General features: G+C 37.6%; 1 long non-coding RNA gene across 3 annotated transcripts; it reads right to left on the reverse strand.

Moving 5' to 3' along the window:
* Positions 1–6,202: 6,202 nt before the first annotated feature.
* LOC108672774 lies at positions 6,203–15,228 on the reverse strand. 3 transcript variants are annotated; one of them, XR_007156727.1, is made up of 5 exons: positions 15,110–15,228; positions 9,551–9,676; positions 8,651–8,720; positions 8,027–8,144; positions 6,203–7,393 (listed from the first exon to the last, which is right to left on the reverse strand). It is a non-coding gene; the product is annotated as an uncharacterized LOC108672774 (long non-coding RNA). The 3 variants fall into 3 exon arrangements; XR_007156726.1 differs by lacking the exon at positions 15,110–15,228 and adding an exon at positions 10,710–11,263; XR_007156728.1 differs by lacking the exon at positions 15,110–15,228 and adding an exon at positions 10,536–10,548.
* Between the last annotated feature and the right edge of the window lie 3,144 nt (positions 15,229–18,372).

Raw genomic sequence — 18,372 nt, forward strand, 5'->3', positions numbered from 1 at the left:
ATGTATAATTAGTTGGTTTATAGTATAAATATGTCAAAATATCTATAAACTCGAGCAGTGATTAAAGTAAAGAGGGGAGGAGGATGGAGATGGTCCTATTCTATTAAGTTCTTGATGCTTTTCTTTAATATATAGCTTAATTCCGGACAACGTATTCTGTGCAATGATCAACCAGAAACTCTCATCACCTCGGGTTTTACGTTACGTTAATTTCCTAATCTCTAATGTCAAGTTAGTTAAACCGTATGTGGTTCGTTCGGAGCGTCAACGGTTCTCTTGTCTTAACAAATGACGAAATGACACGTAGGATAAAAAATGACACCTAGATACTCTCAAAACCTCCTATATTATAAGGAAATTTATCCTGTTACAGAGCTGGGGCACGGTGATGACGAGGAGACAGGTCAGACATGGAAAATAGATAGGACACGGTTCATAATAAATCGTACACGGTCCACGACCTAATAATTTGGCACAAATCTTAAGCACAGGTAAGAGTAGGCTATGGCCTTGCTCAACTCTGAACAACAGCCATGCAGTAAAAATATCATGCGAGCCAAATGTTGATTGCAGAGTTGACACAAAAACAATGCTTATCGAACATAATTCGCTGTATCATCATTCATCAGGAGGTGTATCATATCATCATCGTATCTATATTTACCATATCATCATAATTCACTATATCGCCGAGGCCTTGAAACACGACTAACATCGATTATTTTGGCCTAGACATTTTTTGAATATTTCAATGCAATGTTTTATTAATCTGCATTTATACACGCAAAAACTTTTTCTTGACGAACCACCATTTAGAAAATTTTACCTACTCTCTAATTAGTGGCAGAGAAGTTATCGGTGAAGAAAAGCTGAAATTATTTCCTTCACTTCAGCATTGCGCGTAATTAAGCGATATTTAATTTTAATAAATGCATCTCTGCCCTTTTTTCTGACTGACGATAAGCAGATCTACCTGCTTCTCGACTACACAGGCGACGGCAGCTTTAATGGAAGGTGCAGGCGGAAGCTGCAGGCACTACCTGCTCCAGTCGATGCAATTTGACTGGATTTATGAGAAATAATTACCTTACCTCATCATTAAGGTTACCAAAAGGAGCTCATTTTAGCAATCTGAGTCCTGAGAACCATTACCCATGTCACTAATGTATATGTATATCATCACCGCTTTTCTTCAATCCAGTCTTTTTTTTATTTTAATATATCGTTTTACTCCTTAAATCTTTAGCTAGAATAATAACCAATTGGCCTGAAGTGGAAGATTAATCAAGCAAAAATTAAAACTTTCTCATTGCATTTATCACCGCCCGTGGGAGATCTGTGATGCGGATGAATACTCGGTTAATTTACCGGAATTGGCGAGGCTCCTGATGAGCATTTATCATTTAGTTCTAAGAACTGATTAACCAACAAGAACATAAGTGCAGGAGTGATCTGTTGTTCGCTGCCCAAGCTGTTCTAATTTGCCTTTCACCGAATTGGCGCTTTGTTTTTCATCGATTTATATATCTGGGCCAGCGGTTCACAGAATATCTCATGCACAACACACTCAGAGGAAGCAATGAGACTTTGTCCTAATTGTGATGCATTTTTGCCCTTGTGTTGGTCATCCTGACTCAGTTTAGCCAGGAAAAATATCGAAGCGTATAATTGCTACGCGCAGTGTGAAAAGCTTAATTGTGCACCCCAGCTCTTCAGTCGCGTACGTGAACCATAAAATCTGAAAATTTTCACGCTCAGAGTCCCCTTGAGATTATTTCGAAATTATGACTTCAAACAACAGTCATTTGATAAAACGCCATGATCCTGCTGTCTGCATTATATGCCTGATCTGCCATATCCATGGTTTTCTTGAACGCGATCGCTGGACTTGCCTTTCTCAGAAGCACCGCCTGCTGTACGCCTCCGCTCCTCCAACAGGGCGGATGCGATTCAAGGAACGTCACTTGTAGGCAACCCAGGATCTCGCAATCGAGGCATATGGGTAATAAGAGCAATTAGGATCTTCTCATTAATGCTGACCTTCACTTACCTCAAAGGTTTATAAGTATTTTTCCCTGTAAAAAACACGCAGTAATCCGTCATGGCACTTTTTACTTAGGCTTGAGCAAACTTAACAAAATTGATTCCGTTGACCAAAATTTTTCTTACAAACCTGTTCGCTTATACATTAATATTTCTCACTGATTTAGTCGCCGTGCCTGAGCTAATTATGAACCCAAGACATTTCTTTACATTCACGTCTCATCCGGCAAATATCTGTAATTACCGTTCTGGTTGTCATGCCTGGAATAAACGAGCGAGTGTGACAATTAACGATCAATTCCAGTCCATTTTACCTCGATGGTCCTTAAACTGGGCAATCATAGGGGCCACCTGGCGTGCTGGGATGGGTAAGTGAGTGCTCGAGCTTCCTGGTGTTATGGCACGAGAGATAAATGATCCCAGTATTTGTCGCGGCATTACAATTATCCACATGAGAGATAAATAATTCCAGTATTCGAGGCGGCATTACAATTATACAGGCAACGATGAAACTCGGGATTTTATTTTACTTCGAACTCCAAATGCCCAGGAAAAGTCCCATCTATAAATGTTTAAATTCAGCAGGCAAATAAAAACCTGGCATATTTACCTTTTAATTGAAACTTAATATAAACTATTATTAAGTAAACCCAGGTATACGTTTTGTTTAACAAGAAGGTATCATAACAAGAACCAAATTTCCAGGGAAGGCAGCGGGCGTTGTCGCTCTCTGACATTAAGATGGGACTTTAATGCCGTCTAGTGAGGTGCCTTGATATTTAATGTCTTCCCGTACAACACTAGCTGGGGCTTTGAATGAATATTAGTATTATTTTTTCAATGTATGAGTTACGCCAGGTTAACGAGAACAGACGCACTTCTTATGATCATTAATATCACGTACCCGCATCATAATCCTCAGACCTAAACAATCATATTGCATTACAATAATTATATAATGGGAATTATATTAAGCTACAGGCTCGTATTTGAATGTGCAATTATACTAGGACTGGACATTTTCTAGTAATCACTCCCTTTATGTTGAAAGATGCATATTGATTTCGTTATTAATCAGAGCGTTAACCCGGCAGCGGTTTGCTAATAATCAGATTGATGATCCGGAACGCAGGATGTCTTATAAATTATTAACGAAAGTTTCTGTCTAATGTAACGGCACTTGACGACCATCTTCCTTGATTAAACCGACATCAGTTGATCTTACGCTCGGCTTTTTATCAAAGCCAAACTTCCGTATACTGTGACAACTACGCAGAATTGTTGCGATATAAATGATGAGGTCAACTTTGATGTGAGAAATAATCTTCGAACTTGCCTCACCTCGGTAATTTATCTCTAGATTTGGACGATTTAGCGTACGATGGATGAGCGGATGTGCACTCTCTGTATCTGACGTCGCGTTCAATTTGCAGGGAGATTTGTTTTGTTACGCTGAAGCATCGGAGGAGCTCAAGCAGCTTAAAGCCAGAAAACCCTGAATTTAATATAAATCGCAGAGGCAATCTAATGCATGTTACTTTAAATAATAATCGAATTGAGACTTGCAGACTGCTTTCAGAAAGATTGCGCAGAATAAGTAACTTCCGGAGAACATAAATCAACTTGTACATAGCACCAGATCGTAACAGTCAATTTACTCTAAGCGATGAAAGACGAGGTTGTCAGTATCAAGAGTTAAGAGTAGTAAATAAGGTACAGGAAACACGTAAGATTATACAAGAATTTTTAAGTGAGTTTTTCGTATAATGATTGAATTGATGATTACGTGCTTTCACAATTGATGAAATTTCAGCTTTCTCTAACTACGCCCAAGCAAGGCAAATTGGGTTGGGTTGGCATTGACTTACTCAGCGTTTTTTTCTGCGTTCTGTCGAGAGTAGGAGTGTTATTTAGTATACTAGTATAGTATAGACTAGAATAGAACAGTATATTATATTGATGTCTGTGCTGAAGAATAGGACTGGTGTGGCCTGTCACCGATTCTTGTAACTTGTTGACGGGAGATCTAAAAAAGGTCCTTTGACCGGAACTTTTCAAAACTGACGATAGTTTGAAATAGCTACTAGACTTTCTCCAGGTTCATATGGTGCTAGGAATTTCGAGTCTGAATATATCTTTCTCCATAGCTTTGTCTAGTCTGTTCTTGATCGCGTTCATACTCAGAGCGCCAATGATGTAATCGGGGAGGCTGTTTCACATGTCGGTGACTCGAAGCGAGAAGAAATGCTAAAGCGTGGATGTGTTACAACGCAGTTTTCATAGGTTTAGCAGTGGCCCCTGGTGTTGGTTCCTGTTTAAAATTCTTGTAAACCTTCTGGGACCTTATCATTTAACTACTAAACTATAACATAACATACGTAACATAGTGATGTCGGCGCTGAATAAGGGTCGCCTGCCGAAGACCACCACTGCCCTGGATGTAAAGGACCATCATGATTCCTGCCTTCCGGAACCTAGCCTTCAACACTTCAAGCCGTCCGTATCTAGGCCGTGGGTCGAACCAGGCCTCGGTCGAACGGCCACTTGTCGAAGGACGATAAATTTTGGAACAGAACTATGCTATCTGAAACCTAACCTCAGATGCGGTGAACGTAAAATTAAACTGCATTGTAGGCCTGATGTGGCCTGTTGCCGATTCTTTTCCTTTTCGTGCCTTGTTCACAGAAGATCTAGAATTGTGTCATTTGACCGGATCTTTTCAAGACTGACGATAGTTTGAAATAGCTACTAGACTTCCATCGGGTTCGATATGGTGTTAGGCATTTCAAGCCTGAACACATATTTTCCATAGCTCTATGGTAAACGCTTTTCCATAGTCTGTTCTTGAACGCGTTCATACTCGGAGCGCCAACGATGTCATCAGGGAGGCTTTTCACGTCTCGGACAAAAACGCGGATCCAAATGTCGGTGATTCGAAGCGAGAAGAAATATAGTTTACTATGATAAAGAAAATGTTGTTCATAACTCTCACGGTGGCTACTTTAGTCATTTATGTTAATTACTTTAATTAATGTGCATCCCATGAAGGCATCTTAGACCATGAATTCTTGAATGTCAATTTGGACTGAATAATTTGCCACTGCCTTGATTTATCATCAAGAACATTCTCTATACTCCAATGAAAACGCACAGAATGTTTCTGACCATAAACCAAGGCGGTGCCAAATTATTCAGTCCAGCTAGAAATTCAAGAATTCATAGTCTAAGAAGCTCGTCAACAGAATAATTAAGCACGAGCTTTCTAGGTATTCTATTTTTAGCCTTCAGAATGTTTTAGTTCAAAACTAATCATTTAAATAACAACGACTATAACTCGCGAAATCATAGCCGTTGTATTAACGCTCAAACCATTTGCTAATTTTGAATAATTTACACCAGAAAAATAACTGAGTAATATTTAACGAATTAAATATTAATTATGGCCGTAATTTTCGGAGAATATTCTATAGTTATAAAATATCTATAAATATTCTATAACATATAAATATGCTATTAAAATCAATGTATGGCCTGCACATTTTACTGCCAAAAACATGTGCGTACGTAACTTTAGATTTGGTGTTGGACGGCAAGCACTGGTAACATGGGTGGGCTATTCGAGCTCATAATCACAATGCCTTACCTTTGGAGTGGGCCTGGATTTAGAATTTTGCTTCCAAGAGGTGGAGTCAGGTGGCATTTACAAACGGTAGAGGGGAGAAAGGTAAGCCGTATGTAAAAATTCAATTTTTAATTTCGCCCCAATTTTAATTTTATTCCAGAACTGAAGTTTCCGTTCAATTTTCAAATAGAAATTAAAAGCGGGGCTTTTATGATATGTTGGTTTGAATGGGCCTTTTTTCTGTTAACATTAATTTAGATTAAAAATTTGACTTATTGCATGGCACACAAATTGAAGACAGACAGTATTTTCACTATTCTGGAACCGCAGGGCTCTCAAAGTACCGCTGGGTTTTCAACCCGTCAAAAATATCGAAGAGACTCGGCATCATACTCCCTTGGCCAACATGAATAAAAAACTTTAAAACGGTATCTGAACTTTGATTAGCACTTAAAGTAGAAAAAAAATATTCAGTTTACTAATCTCCTCGGAAAAAGTTGCATAAAAGCTTGCAGGAAATTAATAAAAACAAATCAATATAACAAACACATTCCTTTACTTTATAGAACGCATCGCGGTGACCAGATTCACCTATAATTTTTAATACAGCTCTTGTGATAGCGTCGTACGTTAAACTTCGGAACAACTATTCCAACAACTAAAACAGCAAGCTAAGTTCCATTTGAGCTCTCAAATAAGACGTAACTCAGGAAAACTTAAGTGGATTTTCCGTCGCATTTTCTACTGCCGTTTATAAATGAGTTACGATATCGAAAATTAAGGCATCTTGAATGTAATAATTTGATAACATACAATGCCTACAAACATTACACGACCAACAGAGCAGTCTCTTTATTCAATCTACTTTCATTAAACCAAACATTGTACTCTAATGTACGACATTCTTGGCACAGACGTTTGTGGATGCGTTTCAGATGGGACAACTAAACTAAACTAAACTTTAGATAAACAACTAAGTCCAACAAAATAGCACCGCAGTAGTACAAACAAGTACTAGTAGTAACTAAGGCGACGGTATGCACGTCAGGGATACAAACGCCTCTCCAAGATCAAGGGCAAAGCAAACGCTCGTAAATTAAGTTTTCCGGCAAAGACTGGGAGACGAGCTCCTGTGGGTCTCCACCATCATGGTAACGAGAGCTCACCGCACCCCTGGTCGTGGAGAAGGCGTCCCCATCCTGACGGTGTACCGTCAGAGTTCTCAATCTCAGCACGAATAAGGAAATATAGCACAGGATTTCAGCAGTAATCATTAGTATTTTGAAGATGACGAACTATCCCTTCTAAACATTAATCATCAACCAATTCGAATTTTAAAAACAAATGAGATTATGTTCAAAATTTTCTTAGAGATGATACTAGCTCTCGCTTAGTGAATGAACAAAGAATTTATCCAAGTTTCTGAATTGAATGATTAGACACCAATTGCACCTGGAAGTTTACATTTTTCAATAAATAAGATTTAAATGAACAGGTCTCTACTAGCAGACTCGCAACACACTCGAAATGTGGATACAATATTAAATGATACAACTTCGATGAGAACTCTGCTGCATTAGCTGCGGGCGGTGAATGGCTCTACTTCAGGTGCTCGCGGATGGCGTCCACAACAACATCAGGCTCAGGGAACTTGAGCTTGCGAGGCGGTCCTTTTTTCAGCCCAGACCACAACAGAACCTCGGAGCCATCCGAAAAAACACCCGTCACCTGTACATGTACATAAGACTATTTCATTTTTACAACCATAAACCATTGCTGCATAGAGAAGCCAATGATTGATAAGAAATTGACAAAATAACTTCTTAAAGTACACATTTTTTAGAGCATTTTTATACAAGACAACTTATGAAAGTACCTCGAATATTTAATACAGTGGTCCTAAATTAGATAGTAACATGATTTTGTAGCAAGCCTAATATTATTGTCAACTGATACACAATACATGCTCTAAATAATACTATAATTAATTTTGCTCTCTAGATGGAAGTTCAAAAGAAAAGAAAAAAGTTAATAATTCTGAGTTTACCCTGCACTTTACAGCACAACCAGCTGAATATAACAGCACATTAAGACGTTTCTAACCTGCATATCCATTATGCTCAACTATTTAAAATATTTAAAGATAAATTATCACCATGGATCAAAGTTTGTGAGTCCTTTTTAAAATATTCATCATAATATCTGTGGAAAAAATCAAGCCAACATGATGAATAATTCAAAAAAAAAAATTTTTAGCTTGTCTCAATTCAACAAATAAAAAATACAAACATCGTCCATAAAACCCTGGTTAAATTAATTACACCATGTAACCCAATTGTTTAACATAAGATTAGCCAAGACCTCAAATGACTTGGAGCGCGGTTTGGAGGGATTGATCTCAGCCTCCAACTTGGGGAAGGTTTCTCGCAAAGCAGCCAGGAGCTGCTCTGCTGAGCGGCCATACACTCGTCAGGATTTGCTGCCAGAAGAAAAGAAATTAAATTGAGGAGAAACTTCCAATAGGGATGATATCACAATAAAATATATACTTTACAAAAAAATAATAGCCTTCAATTAAAATGATTCCAGTCAATTAAATCATTCCAGAAAAAAAAACTAACAAAGCTCTAGTCTAGTAGAATACAAAATTTATAGCTTCAAGGGCTTTTACTTATACAGAATAAAATCCAAATATTAATTATAAATAACACGCTGATGAAATGATGCTTGATTTTGAAAAGGTGCATTTCAATAACACCCAATCTAGGAAGAAAAATTATTTGCTATCTAACAAAACCCAATATTGAATGAACTGAATACTTTTAAATTAGAAAAAAAGCTTCTACTTGTAGGGTATAGATGGAAAAAATTCTGAAAAAATACTAAATGACATGATCAATTAATTTGTTCTAAACAGAACAACATAATATAACTGTTATCATCAACACCACTTGATACACCACTCAACGCCACTCATTTCCTCACCAATGCTCAATGATAATCTTGTTCAGTTCAAGAACATTAACACTGCTGCTGCTGCTTCCTTCAGCACCATCTGCAAGTCAGTAAAATTATTTAAATATAGACAAATTGAAATTGGTAGTCAAACATGATTTTTTATGTTATAAAATTAAAATGTAACTAATAGCCTGCAGTATGTACGTAGGTAAAATAAAATTGGAAGAAAATTTATTCCCCGTTACATATTAATTAAACAGTTTTGGTTTAATTTAGAAACAGTTCTAGTAAACAGATATCTACTACTACCTATACAAACATGAAATTACAAGCTAGCCAATAAATCTTGGCTAGACTGGAATAAATCTAGCCAATGTTGGAAGCTAACTAGAGCCCAGTGTGTAATACTTATAAATATTTGATACATTTATAGAGCTTCAAGTTGTAGTACAGTCCACCAAATCAAGCAGTACCAGAAAAAAAAACAATACCTTCTAATAAACTAAAGGGCTCGTGCAGTACCTACACTAAGGTAAGGGCTACTCATGAATGAAAAAAAAAGAAGCCCAAGGATGATTTCACACATTCACACACAAATAATTATTTCTCAGTTTTGTTTGCATATATTAAATATTAAAGAAATTGTATCCATGATTGAGACACTTAAGTTCTGCACCGTCATGAGGACTTGATATTCTTTACATTTTTCTTAACTAAAAAGTCTTTCATTAACTATTATAGGTATATACATACATGAACCCAATACAAAAAAAATTGCCCTTACTTTTAAGCAGCCACCCATGAGAAGCAAATTTTTTTAGGCTTTGAGAAAAATTTGTCAAATGTTTCAGTTTGCCCCCAAGATGACTCTTAAACAAAAAATATAACACAAAGAAATGACAGATATTTGTGATAGGCTTCCTTTACTTTTTTTGGCTACTTTTGAAGATTTGACTTCCACTTCTTCTGCAAGCACATCAGCAGCACCACACTTCCGCTTTGAATTTACCTTCTTTGGACCCATGATGGATTTGCAACAATTGTTGTACGATTCTGTAAGGAAGAAAATTTTAGTTACAAGAGTACCCAGTTACAATAAATCGATAGATCTTTTATTTGCGGATCAAACGGTATATCTCTCATTGCTATAGCTCAAAAACTCTAGGAGGAGATAGGTTTGCAGTGACAATAAGTTAACTGTTCAGTAGAGCCCGACAAAGTCACGTGCACCTGCCTCAAAATAGGCGTTCAAGGTGGCAAGAATGCTAGACTAGTCTATACTGGAGCTCAATTCCTGTCAAGGACGGTGCGATTAACGGAACGCAAACCATCCCACATGACTGCAGCAGGGTTACTGAAGCAAAGTGTGTTAAGACTAGCTATTTAAAGTGCACTGTGGCAATTATTCCCTATGATAAATGTTAAAGAACTCCACTACCCCACTCTTTCACGATTTGTTGTGAACACATAAATCAATATACAGAGATGGCTTGGTAATGTTGGATGGGTTAGAATGTCAACTTTAAGATGAGACTAAAAACCGGAAATGTCAAAATTAAAAATTTTGGCCAGATGCTCCCCTTAAACTTGACCTCTAGCTTTAGTTGCTTTAGAGTTATGGTTCCTGGTCTCCAGGAGTAAATTTTTGGATAAACAAAAATCTGAAAATTTAATTGCTGCCTGGGCCCTGGGAAAAATTTTTATTTTTATCAAAGATTTAGTCAATGTATGCACTATGCATGAATGATTCAAGACAACATTGATAATTGACATCAACAATAGTCCACATAGACATGCAATTGCAGCATAATTAAACTAAAAACACATACAAAATATCATAAAATGAACCTTAGCCTTAGTGGTCATCTACCAGACTACCACTACATAATTGTGATCAATCTTTAAGAGGCACCTAACTTGCCAAGTCATTTTCAATTTCAGGTGGAAGGTATACTACAGGGTCCAGCAAAAAAACCTTCCTGATTTCAACAGGCTTTTGCAAAAATCATACAACACATACAGAACAATTAATTTTATTTGTGAATAGCTTGTTTGATGCCATTTTACATCACTTAGTACACTTTACTTGGTTGAAGTTGAAGTTCTTTATGCAGAATTCTCCTTACACTGCTTTCTGACAATGCCAGGGCAGCTGCATGTTTAACCACTGAACACTTTGGAGACTGTTGGATGGATGTTCTCACTCGCGCCACATTTTCCGGGGTTATTGCAGTACAAGGTGGGCCAGTTGGCTTTCTTTTTAATGCTGACCCTGTTTCTCTAAAGTTTGACACCCACAGTCTAATCGTTTTCGCGGCAGGAACACTCTCATGTCGGCCAAGTTTGAATCAAATCCGAAACGCTCGTTGAGTAGAAATCACAGAACCGCCGTTTGTAATAAACTCTTCCACAACAAACGCCCGATGCTCACCGTGCCAAGCCATGGCGCACACTGAACACGGCACATATGCAGCAATGGATATATATAGTGGCTTCCTCAAACTGGGGAGGCTTTATTGCCAGACCTTGTATTAAACAAATTCCCTGTGGCTGCTCTTCACTAGATTTCTACAATTTTGTTCTAATTTAAATGAAAATAACTGACTAAACTAAATTGTATGTCTGCTCCACAGTCTGGATGGTAACACAAACAACTTAAACAAGTATAATGCTATAAATTTAACTGGTAATAAATATAAATCAAATGACCAAAAAAAAAAACTCCCTGATTTCAATAGGCTTTTGCAAAAAATCATACAACACATACAGAACAATTAATTTTATTTGTGAATAGCTTATTTGATGCCATTTTTCATCACTTAGTAGTTAGTACACTTTACTTGGTTGAAGTTGAAGTTCTTTATGCAGAATTCTCCTTACACTACTTTCTGACAATGCCAGGGCAGCTGCATGTTTAACCACTGAACGATTTGGAGACTGTTGGATGGATGTTCTCACTCGCATCACATTCTCTGGTGTTATTGCAGTACAAGGTCGGCCAGTTGGCTTTCTTTTTAGTGCTGACCCTGTTTGTCTAAAGTTTGACACCCACAGTCTAATCGTTTTCGCGGCAGGAACACTCTCATGTCGGCCAAGTTTGAATCAAATCCGAAACGCTCGTTGAGTAGAAATCACAGAACTGCCATTTGTAATGAACTCTTCCACAACAAACGCCCGATGCTCACCGTGCCAAGCCATGGCACACACTGAACATGGCACGTATGCAGCAATGAATATACATAGTGGCTTCCTCAAACCGGGGAGGTTTTATTGCCAGACCTTGTATTAAACAAATTCCCTGTAGCTGCTCTCCACTAGATTTCTACAATTTTGTTCTAATTCAAATGAAAATAACTGGCTAAACTAAATTGTATGTCTGCTCCACAGTCTGGATGGTAACACAAACAACTTAAAACAAGTATAATGCTATAAATTTAACTGGTAATAAATATAAATCAAATGACCAAATTCAAGGAACCCTGAATCCTAAATTAACTACAGTACCGGGTGGGACAGAACCAATTGAGCAATTTTGAGGCAAAGTAAAAGAATAATGGAGGTATATAAAGAAGAAAGTTTATTTTCCTTCAGGTTAGCATAACATAGGGTAAATGCGGTATATTCCGACATCGTGGGTAATTCCGACACTTCTCAACTTTTTTCCACAATATTAAGCTGTCTTAGTTCTACGCATTCATTGATGGTTGAAATAGTGATGTCATACTATTGCGCACCATACTATTGCCAAAACACTAGGTCTGGGCCATCTGGCAGGAAAATGTTGAGATCCAAAGAGAGACAGTGCAAGTCACCCAGTGAGAACATTGAAAAACGTGTCAAATTTGATAGTTGGCCTTGCTCTACCAAATAGTGATAAACTGTTTGTGTAGAAAGAATATTACGATTTGAGACTTTTAAATAAGTCTGTGAATATATTAGGAATCCTTTGAGTATACTTATATTTGCTGATTTCAAGTGGTAAATAAATCAATAGATGATTAAATTGAGAGACGGTTTTAGACACATTAACTAGTTCCAACACAGCTTGGAATTAGACACACACAGCTCATTCCCTGCTGTGTGCAAAAATTAAAATTTTCTCAATTAAAAGCCTACTTAAGTAGTATATTCAATAGTGTTCTAATTCCGAGCTGGGTAATACTTTAGATTAAGTGCATCCAAAAAAAGGGTGTTTTTTTGACTATATGTTTTTTGCGGTGTAGATAAAGAATCTGAAATCCGTTTTTGGCAGTCGGCATTGGAAAACCGATTTTTTTTCCCCAAGGCTCCAATTCGTCAAAAAAATTGGGCAAAAATTGGTGAAAAAACCTAACCTAACCGTGGCTGCAATGTCGTGGTTGCCTGTAATGTCGTGGTTGCAAGAGTATATAGGTCACCAAGGCTAAGTTAAAAACGCTATAAATCCACGAATATTGGGGCCAAGATTCAACTTGCATTTTATCTTTGGAAATATATAAAAATCGGTTTTCCAATGCCAACCGCCAAAAACGGATTTCAGATTCTTTATCTACACCCCAAAAAACATATAAACAAAAAATCACCCTTTTTTTTGTATGCACTTAATCTAAAGTAATACCCTGAGCTGTGTCGTATTCTGATGCAGCTCACACAGCGATCTGAATTTGAACACAAGAGGGTCGGAATTACGAATTAGTAGAGTTTGAAGCTCGGCAGGAATTAGTCTCACAAAATGCCGAATTTAGTCACACACAGCGTCAGAATATATGGATTTGGTAGGGTTGCATTCTAAAGGCTTTTAAATAAATATGGCAGCAGTTTGTGACGTTTCATTGTTGCTGGCCTGTAGTGCGGTGTTTTGAGAGTGATGTAAAGCAAACAGAACTCGAGTTGCGCATATGGTGATTTATTATAGCCATTCATTTTTTGCTACATCCTTAATTAATGTGTCAGAATATACTGCGTTTACCCTAACATTAGCTGCATCAGGAGCAATCTGTTCAAGCATGTTCTCACACAGATTTTGGCAACTGGCAAAGTCTGCTTTGTTCAATTGTTGGGTGGCTTGGGCCATCATCATTTTGTAGGGATGGATCATGGAAATGCAAATCCCTATTTAGAATCCTCCTCACACTGCATGAGGAGATTTCCAAAGCAACGGTAGCTATGCCTTTGTGCAAAACGTACTGGCAAGTGGACTGTGGACGACTGCTGCTCTCACGGGTCTCACCCTCTCAACATTTTCTGGTGTTTGAACTTCTGATGGACCTGCGTTGGCCATGGTATGTGTATGATGTATCTCTTCTTAGTGTGCTACTGCTACCAGTTGCTTCCAACTGCCTAATCCAGGACCAAATTGTGTTTGCCTAAGGAAGAGTATCATTGTGTATTCTGTGCCACAGCCACATTGTTGCTGGTCACAGACATCTTGCAGAAGAAAAATAATCATAACATAGTGATGTCAGGCATCAGCGCTAAAGAGTAGGCACAATGTGGGTGTGGCCTGTCACCAAATCTTGAACTTTTTGTAACTTGTTCATGGTAATAATAGATTAAACAGAAGATCTAAATCTTGCCTAAGGAAGAGTTTCTCAGTTTCATTGCGTGGAATATTGAACCACCACCAAAAAGCTCTTTGCATTGCAATCACAGATTGATTGTTCTCTAAATATGCATGCTGCATGCACACTGCACAGCAAAGCCACAATGCTCTCGAGTCACTCATGACCACACCATGCTGGCTAATGAAATGGGAATAGCTAGTGGAGGGGCTGGAAAAAATCCACTCACTCCCATCCCCTTCCTTCCCAGCAAGCACAGGCCACAGAGCACTGAGTCACTGACTGCTCTAAAGTATAAAGTATATATAAACTGCTCAATCAGTTCTGCCCCACCCTCACCCTGTATAATTGTAAGAATGATGATACTATTATTATTTATTAGGCTACCAGCAGTTAGAGACTTTAGAGTATTAATTGAGTTTGATAACAACCAAACAAATAAACAATCTACTATCTGGCCCCTGGCAAGAAAATTGTGGTAACTGGTACCTACTATATTTTTGCTCATGTAATAGATTGTTTTAATTATATAATAAAGACTAAAGAGTAAAGACTAACAGAAAAAGTTTTTTCTGTGCCACAGCCACTTTGTCACTGGTCACAGACATCTTGCAGAAGAAAAATAATCATAATTCATAACATAACAATAACATAGTGATGTTGGCGCTAAAGAGTAGGCACAATGTGGCCTGTCGCCAAATCTTGAACTTTTTGTAACTTGTTTCATAGAAGATCTAAGTCTTGTCAATTGACAGGATATTTTTAAGACTGGGGATAGTTTGAAATAGGCTAGTTACTCCTACTACTAGTCCATAGTGACAAACCAGAGACTTTTTAGAATTAGTTCATTTTTAATTTCCTTATTTACTCAAGATTTTAACCAATTTCTTAACTTTAAGTATGATAATGCTGGTACAGTATGTGGTATCCATTCCATGATACTTACTGGTCTACTTATAACTTGACTTGACAAGTTAGACGCTTGAGGCCTTTCTCAGAGACCTGTTCGTCTCTCCGAGACTATACTAACTTTGTAATATTAGCAAAATTCGGGGGCGGCTGGGTTGCAAAAAAAAGTTAGTGTCTAGATACTTTAAATAATAATCGAATTGAGACTTGCAGACTGCTTTCAGAAAGATTGCGCAGAATAAGTAACTTCCGGAGAACATAAATCAACTTGTACAGAGCACCAGATCGAAACAGTCAATTTACTCTAAAGTCTTAACGATGAAAGATGAGGTTGTCAGCATCAAGAGCTAAGAGTGGTAAATAAGGTATTAACTGTAGAACAACTGTGATTTGACGGTTTTAATTGCTTGTGTATTTTTTTAACACAAGGTAGATTCCGAAGAGCCGTGAGACACGTCAGATTATACAAGAATTTGTATGTGAGTTTTTCGTACTGTGACTGAATTAATGATTACGTGCTTCCACAATTGGTGAAATTTCAGCTCTCTCTTTAACTACGCCCAAGCAATGCAAATTGGGTTGGGTTGGCATTGACATACCTACTCAACGTTTTTTCTGCGTTCTGTCGAGAGTATGAGTGATATTTAGTATACTAGTATAGTATAGACTAGAATAGAATAGTATATTGATGTCGGTGCTGAATAATAGTACTGGTGTGGCCTGTCACCGATTCTTGTAACTTGTTGACAGGAGATCTAAAAAAAGGTCCTTTGACCGGAACTTTTCAAAACTGACGATAGTTTGAAATAGCTACTAGACTTCCACCGGGTTCGATATGGTGCTAGGCATTTCAAGCCTGAACATATATTTTTCCATAGCTCTATCTAGTCTGTTCTTGAACGCGTTCATACTTGGAGCGCCAACGATGTAATCAGGGAGGCTGTTCCAAATGTCGGTGACTCGAAGCGAGAAGAAATATAGTTGACTATGAGAAATTAAATGTTGTTCGTAACTCTCACGATAGCTCCTTTAGTCCTTTATGTTAATTACTTTAATCAGTATGCATACCATGTAGGCATCTTAGACCACGAATTCTTGAATGTCGATTTAGACTGAATAGTTTGCCACTGCCTTGATTTATCATCAGGAACATTCTCTATACTCCAATGAAAACGCACAGAATGTTTCTGACGATAAACCAAGGCGGTGTCAAATTATTCAGTCCAACTCGAAATTCAAGAATTCATGGTCTAAGAAACTCGTCAACAGAATAATTAAGCACGAGCTTTCTAGTGCATTCTATTAATAGCCTTCAGAATGTTTTACTTCAAAACTAATCAGCATTTAATTAAATAACAACGACTATAACTCGCGAAGTCTGAGCCGTTGTATTAACGCTCAAACCATTTACTAATTTTGAATAATTTACACCAGAAAAATCGCCAAGTAATATACAACAAATTAAATATTATTATAGCCGTAATATTCGAAAAAATTCTATATATTTATAAAATACATATAAATATTCTATAGCATATAAAAAATGCTATGAAAATCCATTTATGGCCTGTATATTTTACTGCCTAAAAACATGGGCGTCAAAAACTTTAGATTTGGTGTTACGGCAAGCACTGGTAACATATGTGGGGTAACATAAGCACTGGTAACAGCACATAACGGCAAGCACTGGTAACATATGTGGGCTATTCGAGCTCGTAATCACAATGCCTTACCTTTGGAGTGGGCCTGGATTTAGAATTTTGCTTCCAAGAGGTGGAGTCAGGTGGCATTTACAAACGGTAGAGGGGAGAAAGGTAAGCCGTATGTAAAAATTCAATTTTTAATTTCGCCCCAATTTTAATTTTTCTCCAGAACTGAAGTTTCCGTTTAATTTTCAAATAGAAATTAAAAGCGGGGCTTTTATGATATGTTGGTTTGAATGGGCCTTTTTTCTGTTAACATTAATTTAGATTAAAAATTTGAATTATTGCATGGCACACGAATTGAAGACGGACAGTATTCTCACTATTCTGGAACCGCAGGGCTCTCAAGTACCGCTGGGTTTTCAACCAGTCAAAAATATCGAAGAGACTCAGCATTATACTCCCTTGGCCAACNGTTACAGGTCCTGGTCTCCAGGAGTAAAAATTTTGGATAAACAAAAATTTGAAAATTCAATTGCTGCCTGGGCCCTGGGAAAAATTTTTATTTTTATCAAAGATTTAGTCAATGTATGCATGAATGATTCAAAACAACATTGATAACTGACATCAACAATAGTCCACATAGGCATGCAATTGCAGCATAATTAAATTAAAAACACATACAAAATATCATAAAATGAACCTTAGCCTTAGTGGTCATCTACCAGTCTACCACCACATAATTGTGAATCAATCTTTAAGAGGCACCTAACTTGCCAAGTCATTTTCAATTTCAGGTGGAAGGTATACTACAGGGTCCAGCAAAAAAACCTTCCTGATTTCAACAGGCTTTTGCAAAAATCATACAACACATACAGAACAATTAATTTTATTTGTGAATAGCTTGTTTGATGCCATTTTACATCACTTAGTACACTTTACTTGGTTGAAGTTGAAGTTCTTTATGCAGAATTCTCCTTACACTGCTTTCTGACAATGCCAGGGCAGCTGCATGTTTAACCACTGAACACTTTGGAGACTGTTGGATGGATGTTCTCACTCGCGCCACATTTTCCGGGGTTATTGCAGTACAAGGTGGGCCAGTTGGCTTTCTTTTTAATGCTGACCCTGTTTCTCTAAAGTTTGACACCCACAGTCTAATCGTTTTCGCATAAGGAACACTCTCATGTCGGCCAAGTTTGAATCGAATCCGAAACGCTCGTTGAGTAGAAATCACAGAACCGCCGTTTGTAATAAACTCTTCCACAACAAACGCCCGATGCTCACCGTGCCAAGCCATGGCGCACACTGAACACGGCACATATGCAGCAATGGATATATATAGTGGCTTCCTCAAACTGGGGAGGCTTTATTGCCAGACCTTGTATTAAACAAATTCCCTGTGGCTGCTCTTCACTAGATTTCTACAATTTTGTTCTAATTTAAATGAAAATAACTGACTAAACTAAATTGTATGTCTGCTCCACAGTCTGGATGGTAACACAAACAACTTAAACAAGTATAATGCTATAAATTTAACTGGTAATAAATATAAATCAAATGACCAAAGTAAAGAAACCCTGAATCCCAAATTAACTTCAGTACAGGGTGGGCAGAACCAATAGAGCAGAGCTGTGGTGGTGCAGTGGTGAGAGAC

This window comes from Hyalella azteca, unplaced genomic scaffold (assembly GCF_000764305.2).
Source record: "Hyalella azteca isolate HAZT.00-mixed unplaced genomic scaffold, Hazt_2.0.2 contig5945, whole genome shotgun sequence".
Lineage (NCBI taxonomy): Eukaryota > Metazoa > Arthropoda > Malacostraca > Amphipoda > Hyalellidae > Hyalella > Hyalella azteca.